Source organism: Lolium perenne, chromosome 3 (genome assembly GCF_019359855.2).
Source record: "Lolium perenne isolate Kyuss_39 chromosome 3, Kyuss_2.0, whole genome shotgun sequence".
NCBI classification, from domain to species: Eukaryota; Viridiplantae; Streptophyta; class Magnoliopsida; order Poales; family Poaceae; genus Lolium; species Lolium perenne.
This window is the reverse complement of record NC_067246.2, coordinates 319,770,065-319,777,550: the sequence shown is the minus strand read 5'-3', so window position 1 is coordinate 319,777,550 and position 7,486 is coordinate 319,770,065.

Sequence of the window (7,486 nt, the reverse complement as noted above, 5' to 3'; positions counted from 1 at the left end):
CATAAGCATGTAGCAACAATTAATGTTCTCATATGAGATTGAGGATGTATGTCCAAAACTGAAACTTCCACCATGGATCATGGCTTTAGTTAGCGGCCCAATGTTCTTCTCTAACATTATGCATGCTCTAACCATTAAATGAGTGGTAAATCTCCCTTACTTCAGACAAGACGAACATGCATAGCAACTCACATGATATTCAACAAAGTGTTGATGGCGTCCCCAGGAGCATGGTTATCACACAACAAGCAACTTAATAAGAGATAAAGTGCATAAGTACATATTCAATACCACAATAGTTTTTAAGGCTATTTTGTCCCATGAGCTATATATTGCAAAGGTAAAGAATGGAAATTTTAAAGGTAGCACTCAAGCAATTTACTTTGGAATGGCGGAGAAATACCATGTAGTAGGTAGGTATGGTGGACACAAATGGCATAGTGGTTGGCTCAAGGATTTTGGATGCATGAGAAGTATTCCCTCTCGATACAAGGTTTAGGGTAGCAAGGTTATTTGAAACAAACACAAGGATGAACCGGTGCAGCAAAACTCATATAAAAGACATATTGTAAATATTATAAGACTCTACACCATCTTCCTTGTTGTTCAAAACTAAATACTAGAAATTATCTAGACTTTAGAGAGACCAAACATGCAAACCAAATTTTAGCAAGCTCTATGTATTTCTTCATTAATAGGTGCAAAGTATATGATGTAAGAGCTTAAACATGAGCACAACAATTGCCAAGTATCAAATTATTCAAGACATTTTAGAATTACTACATGTAGCATTTCCCGATTCCAACCATATAACAATTAACGAAGCAGTTTCAACCTTCGCCATGAACATTAAAAGCTAAGAACACATGTGTTCATATGAACCAGCGGAGCGTGTCTCTCTCCCACACAAGCATTTATTCAAACAAAAACACAAACAAAAGCACACAGACGCTCCAAGTAAAGTACATAAGATGTGACCGAATAAAAATATAGTTTCAAGAGAAGGAACCTGATAATTTGTTGATGAAGAAGGGGATGCCTTGGGCATCCCCAAGCTTAGATGCTTGAGTCTTCTTGAAATATGCAGGGATGAACCACGGGGGTATCCCCAAGCTTAGATTTTTCACTCTTCTTGATCACATTATATCATCCTCCTCTTTTGACCCTTGAAAACTTCCTCCACACCAAACTCGAAACAAACTCATTAGAGGGTTAGTGCATAATCAAAAACTCACATGTTCAGAGGTGACACAATCATTCCTAACACTTCTGGACATTGCCCAAAGCTATTGGAAGTTAATGGAACAAAGAAATCCATCCCACATAGCAAAAGAGGCAATGCGAAATAAAAGGCAGAATCTGTCAAAACAGAACAGTCCGTAAAGACGAATTTTAAAATGGCACCAGACTTGCTCAGATGAAAATGCCCAAATTGAATGAAAGCTGCGTACATATCTGAGGATCACGCACGTAAATTGGCAGATTTTTCTGAGTTACCTACAGAGAATTCTGCCCAGATTCGTGACAGCAAGAAATCTGTTTCTGCGCAGTAATCCAAATCTAGTATCAACCTTGCTATCAAAGACTTTACTTGGCACAACAATGCAATAAAATAAGATAAGGAGAGGTTGCTACAGTAGTAACAACTTCCAAGACACAAATATAAAACGAAAGTACTGTAGTAAAATAAAAACATGGGTTATCTCCCAAGAAGTGCTTTCTTTATAGCCATTAAGATGGGCTCAGCAATTTCAATGATGCACTCCCAAGAAATAAGAGTTGAAGCAAAAAAAAAAGAGCATCAAAAAGCAAATTCAGAACACATTTAAGTCTAACATGCTTCCTATGCATAGGAATCTTGTAAATAAACAAGTTCATGAAGAGCAAAGTAACAAGCATAGGAAGATAAAACAAGAGTAACTTAAAAAATTTCAGCATATAGAGAGGTGTTTTAGTAACATGAAAATTTCTACAACCATATTTTCCTCTCTCATAATAACTTTCAGAGGCATCATGAACAAATTCAACGATGTAACTATCACATAAAGCGTTCTTATTCACATGCATAAAAGTATCATTACTCTCCACATAAGCATAATCAATTTTATTAGTTGTAGTGGGAGCAAATTCAACAAAGTAGCTATCATTATTATTCTCATCATCAAATATAGGAGGCATATTGTAATCATAATCAAATTTATCCTCCATAACAGGCGGTACTAAAATACCAATATCATTATAATCATCATAAATAGGAGGCAAAGTATCATCAAAGTAAATTTTCTCCTCAATGCTTGGGGGACTAAAAATATCATGCTCATCAAAGCCAGCTTCCCCAAGCTTAGAATTTTTCATATCATTAGCAACAATGGTGTTCAAAGCGTTCATACTAATATGTTCCATAGGTTTTTTTAATTTTCGCATCAAACCATCCATGTCTTAAATCAGGAAATAGAATAAGAAGCTCATTGTTGTCCATTATGCCTAACTAGTGTAAACAAGAAATAAAAAGATGCAATTGCAGGATCTAAAGGAAATATCTTCGAGCACACACACAACGGCAACAGAAAAGTACTTAGTTACCTGGGACCGAAGTATGAATGCCTTTTACCTTTCCTCCCCGGCAACGGCGCCAGAAAAGTGCCTCGTTGCCGGGATCCGGTGTGTGAGTGCCGTTTACCTTTCCTCCCCGGCAACGGCGCCAGAAAAATGCTTGATGTCTACGGGTGCTTCTATTCTTGTAGACAGTGTTGGACCTCCAAGAGCAGAGGTTTGTAGAACAGCAACAAGTTTCCCTTAAGTGGATCACCCAAGGTTTATCGAACTCAGGGAGGAAGAGGTCAAAGATATCCCTCTCATGCAACCCTGCAACCACAAAGCAAGAAGTCTCTTGTGTCCCCAACACACCTAATAGGTGCACTAGTTCGGCGAAGAGATAGTGAAATACAAGTGGTATGAATGAATATGAGCAGTAGTAAAGGCGTCAGAAAAGTGCTTGTCAGCGTGCGCTTGATGGTAGTAATATTGCAGAAGTAAAGATGCAGAAAACAAGAAACAAGCAGCGATAGCAGTATTTAGGAACAAGGCCTAGGGATCATACTTTCACTAGTGGACACTCTCAACATTGATCACATAACAGAATAAATAGATAGATGCTAGACTCTATACCCTCTTGTTGGATGATGAACACCACTAACTGTGTAGGATTACACGAACCCTCAATGCCGGAGTTAACAAGCTCCACAATATTCAATGTTCATATTTAAGTAACCTTAGAGTGCATGACAGATCAACATAACCAAACCAAGTACTAACATAGCATGCACACTGTCACCTTCACACTACGAAAGGAGGAATAGATCACATCAATACTATCATAGCAATATTTAACTTCATAATCTACAAGAGATCACAATCATAGCCTACGCCAAGTACTACACGATGCACACACTGTCACCATTACACCGTGCAGGAGGAATAAACTACTTTAATAAAATCACTAGAGTAGCACGCAGATATATTGTGATACAAAACACATTGCAATCATAAAGAGATATAAATAAGCACTTCACTATGCCATTCATAACAGTGAATAAGTATTCTATGAAATATAGCCTAAGAGACCCACACGGTGCACACACTGTCACCTTTACACACGTGGGACAAGGAGTCTCCGGAGATCACATAAGTAAAATCCACTTGACTAGCATAATGACATCTAGATTACAAGCATCATCATATGAATCTCAATCATGTAAGGCAGCTCATGAGATTATTGTATTGAAGTACATAGGAGAGAGATGAACCACATAGCTACCGGTGCAGCCCCGAGCCTCGATGGAGAACTACTCCCTCCTCATGGGAGACATCAGCGTTGATGAAGATGGCGGTGGTGTCGATGAAGAAGCCTTCCGGGGGCACTTCCCCGTCCCGGCGGCGTGCCAAGGTTTTCTCTGGTTTCGTCGAACGTGGTAGGGTTTTCGCGACGGAGACTTTAAGTAGGCGGAAGGGCAAGGTCGGTGGAGTCCTGGTGGGGCCACACACTAGGCCGGCGCGGCCAGGGCTTCGGCCGCGCCGCCCTACTGTGTCCCCACCTCGTGGCCCCACTTCGTTTCCTCTTCGGACTTCTGGAAGCTTCGTGGAAAAATAGGACCCTGGGCGTTGATTTCGTCCAATTCCGAGAATATTTCCTTACTAGGATTTCTGAAACCAAAAACAGCAGAAAACAGAAACTGGCACTTCGGCATCTCGTCAATAGGTTAGTTCCGGAAAACGCATAATAATGACATATAATGTGTATAAAACATGTGAGTATCATCATAAAAGTAGCATGGAACATAAGAAATTATAGATACGTTTGGGACGTATCAACGTGCTCCAGCTCACACAAGGACGCGGCCCCTACCGCAGGAACAAACTGCTGCAGTTGTCCCTCCATCGAGGCGCTCTCATGGTCGCAGCCCATGCCGCTGGCCAGGCCGTTGCATATCCCGTCGCAAATGTCTTTGCTAGCCTGCAGGGAAGTAACGTCAGGGTTAGGGTCACTTGGCGTCTTCACGAGGTTGCCCATCTGCATAAGAAGCCGCGTCGCCTTGGCATTCCAGTCGTGCAATGCCGCAGCCTCAGCAAGGAGCGGCGCCATTGCTCCTCGAACGATTTCGTTTAGCTCGGAGCGGATCGCCGCTGCTTGGGTAGTGCCGAAAGCATGCACGAGCGGATCGCCAGAGGCGGACGACTCGGCAGAAGGCAGGCTCGGGGCAGCGACCTCAGCCCAAGAGCGTGCGCCCGGAGCGAGAGGAGACGAGACGGTTGAAGCAGGGGCCGTGCGCTGGACAGGAGGCCGCTTTTGGGAGTTACAATTCTTGCGGCGAAGATGGCAATCGCGCTCCTGGTGGCCGGAGAGGTTGCAGGTGAGGCAACGGATATCGTTCTTGCAGTCGGCAGCACGGTGCTTGGGAGCAAGACAACGAGAGCAGAGACCGGCGGTCCTCTTCATGAAGCGAATCAAGCTAGCCTCCTCCCGGGCGGATCACCGAGGCATGTCACGCGCCGCACAGACGCCCTGTCCCCGTGAAGACCTGGCCCGTCCCGAGCGGCGCTTCCAGGATGGCTCGAGCCAATCCTCAACCTCCCGAGCAGGGGACGCCGCGCCAGGAGGCGAGCCGCATGGCCCCTCCCCACCCCGCTGGCCGCGCAGGTCGACGATGATGGAGCACAGCTGGCCAGCAGTGCGGGCGCCCTCCAAACTGGCGGATATTTCATAAAATATTTATGTGTGACACGTACCTACAAGTATGAATCATCGACCAAAATCTCTTTAGTAGTGTTAGCAGTGGTGCTACTTATTTTTTATCATTGCATCTTTTTTCTTGAAAAATGATAGCTTTTTATTGATTTAGTTCAATTACAGGGTATGTTTGATTCAAAGGATTTCAAAAGCACAAGAATAGGAAAAATGCAGCAATAGTATGGCATGACATGTGAAATCCTACGGGAATAAAAAACACAGGAATTAGTCACATAAGTTGTTTGATTGCACCATAGGAAAAACGCGGGAATTTTATTTAGAGATTGTGTACATGTCATAGTTGTCATAGACACGTAGAATTTTTTTCAAGAGGTCTAACCTCTTGCTTGAAATCCTATGGAATTGTAATATAGGAAAGCAAACCATAACAATTTTGGAGGTTTCAATCCTTTGAATGAAATGGTTTCTATAGGAAAAAATCCTATGGGTAAGAATCCTACAAAATCCTTTGTGAATCCCTTGTATCAAACAAGCCCTATAATGTTTGTAGGGATACATAAATCCTCGGGTGGCTGAAGGAACCAAACCCGATGACCGGTTCTAAGTTTATAGAGCTTCGGGCTAGTTTATGAGCTTCACCATTGGAGCTTCGGGATTCAAGTTTAAACATCACTGTTCTTGATGGGTTGGCACTTTGAAGAAAAGAGGAGTCTCTGGGACACCTGTCCACCGCATCATACTCCTTCCTTCTTAAATTAGGATGCATATTAGTTTAGGTCAAAGTCAAACTTTATAAAGTTTGACTAACTATATATGAAAATATATTAGCTTTCATAATATCAAATGCATATAATATGGAAACATATTTCATCATGATTATAATAACATTGAGTTATTGTTGTAGATGTTGATATTATTTTCTATACATTTTGATCAAAATTTACAAAGTTTAACTTTGACTAAAACTAATATGCATTTTTTTGACAGTGACTAAAACTAATATGCATTCTTTTTGAGAGAAGGGGGAGTACTCTCTATTTTGTGTCAGTGCCCGAGCCGCTGCCGACAGAATGGATATGAGTCTGCAGGCGCGCCGTACCAGGCTGAGATCCCCGTAGCAGACTAGCGCAGCCCATTATCCGAAAAGGCCAATATCCCCAACAGACACGCCCAAGGTTGCTTCACGCGCACGCCTGCAGGCTGTGTGATTCTGCATTACAGATACCAGGATGAGAAAGCTAAGCAAGCCACACACTACTTTCAAAAGGTGAAAACCACGAGAGCTTTCTTGGTTACAACACGACGTCTGCCAGGACAGATCTCGATGCAAGCAGAGTCGTCTCTTCCACAGACAGACAGAGTGATGTATTCAGTTGACTAATCACGATGACACAGAAAAGCCGCCTCGGTACGTGCCACCCCCGCGCGGCCGCGCCATCAGCTTGCTAGATCCGGCGTGTATGCAATAAACTAGTGCATCCTTTCGTGGACTCGCCGCTCGCTACTCATGGCTCCATCGTGCAATGTAATGAGATTGCAGGCACACACCTGGAAAATAAAGAAAAGGTCTAAAACAAACCCTGAATTTGTTGGCCAAAGATAAATCAAACCTCGAACTTCCAAAACCCGAAACCAGACACTGAACTCTGAAACTCCCGGTCTATTTTAGACCGTAGACCTATTTTGAGTGAAAGAAATCAAATAAAAAAATCCTAAACTAAATAACTTGTTCTCTCACCGACAAAGTGGCCCCACATGTTATATTCATCATCTACCTCCAATGCAAGACTAGTTGGAAGAATGCGTCCTTAGATCCTGCACGGGGAACAAACCTCGCCTTCGTGGCGTCGATAGCCAACAGCCCATTAGCGGCGCGGCTCGTCACGAGTACCTTGATATCTCGTTCATATAACTCGAGTGTAGCCAATTCAGCGGAGTTGCTCCATGCGCTGAGAGCCCGTGTTGTCGACCGGGCGTACACGAGCTGAGCGTTGTCCTCCCGCACCCAGGCGCACCATGAACCTTGACCACGGAGTAGGGGGCAACATCTAGGGGAGAACACGAGAGGTGACCATTAGGAACAGTCGAGGATGAGCTTGGCGATTTTATGACTCTGAAAATTATGATCCTAGGGTGTGCAATTCTACCATAGAGGTTTCAATGTGATTCATAATCACGATTCTAACAACTTTGTTGCATCGTAGCCGACGTGCGCCTACCGGAGGCGAGGCAGGGCAT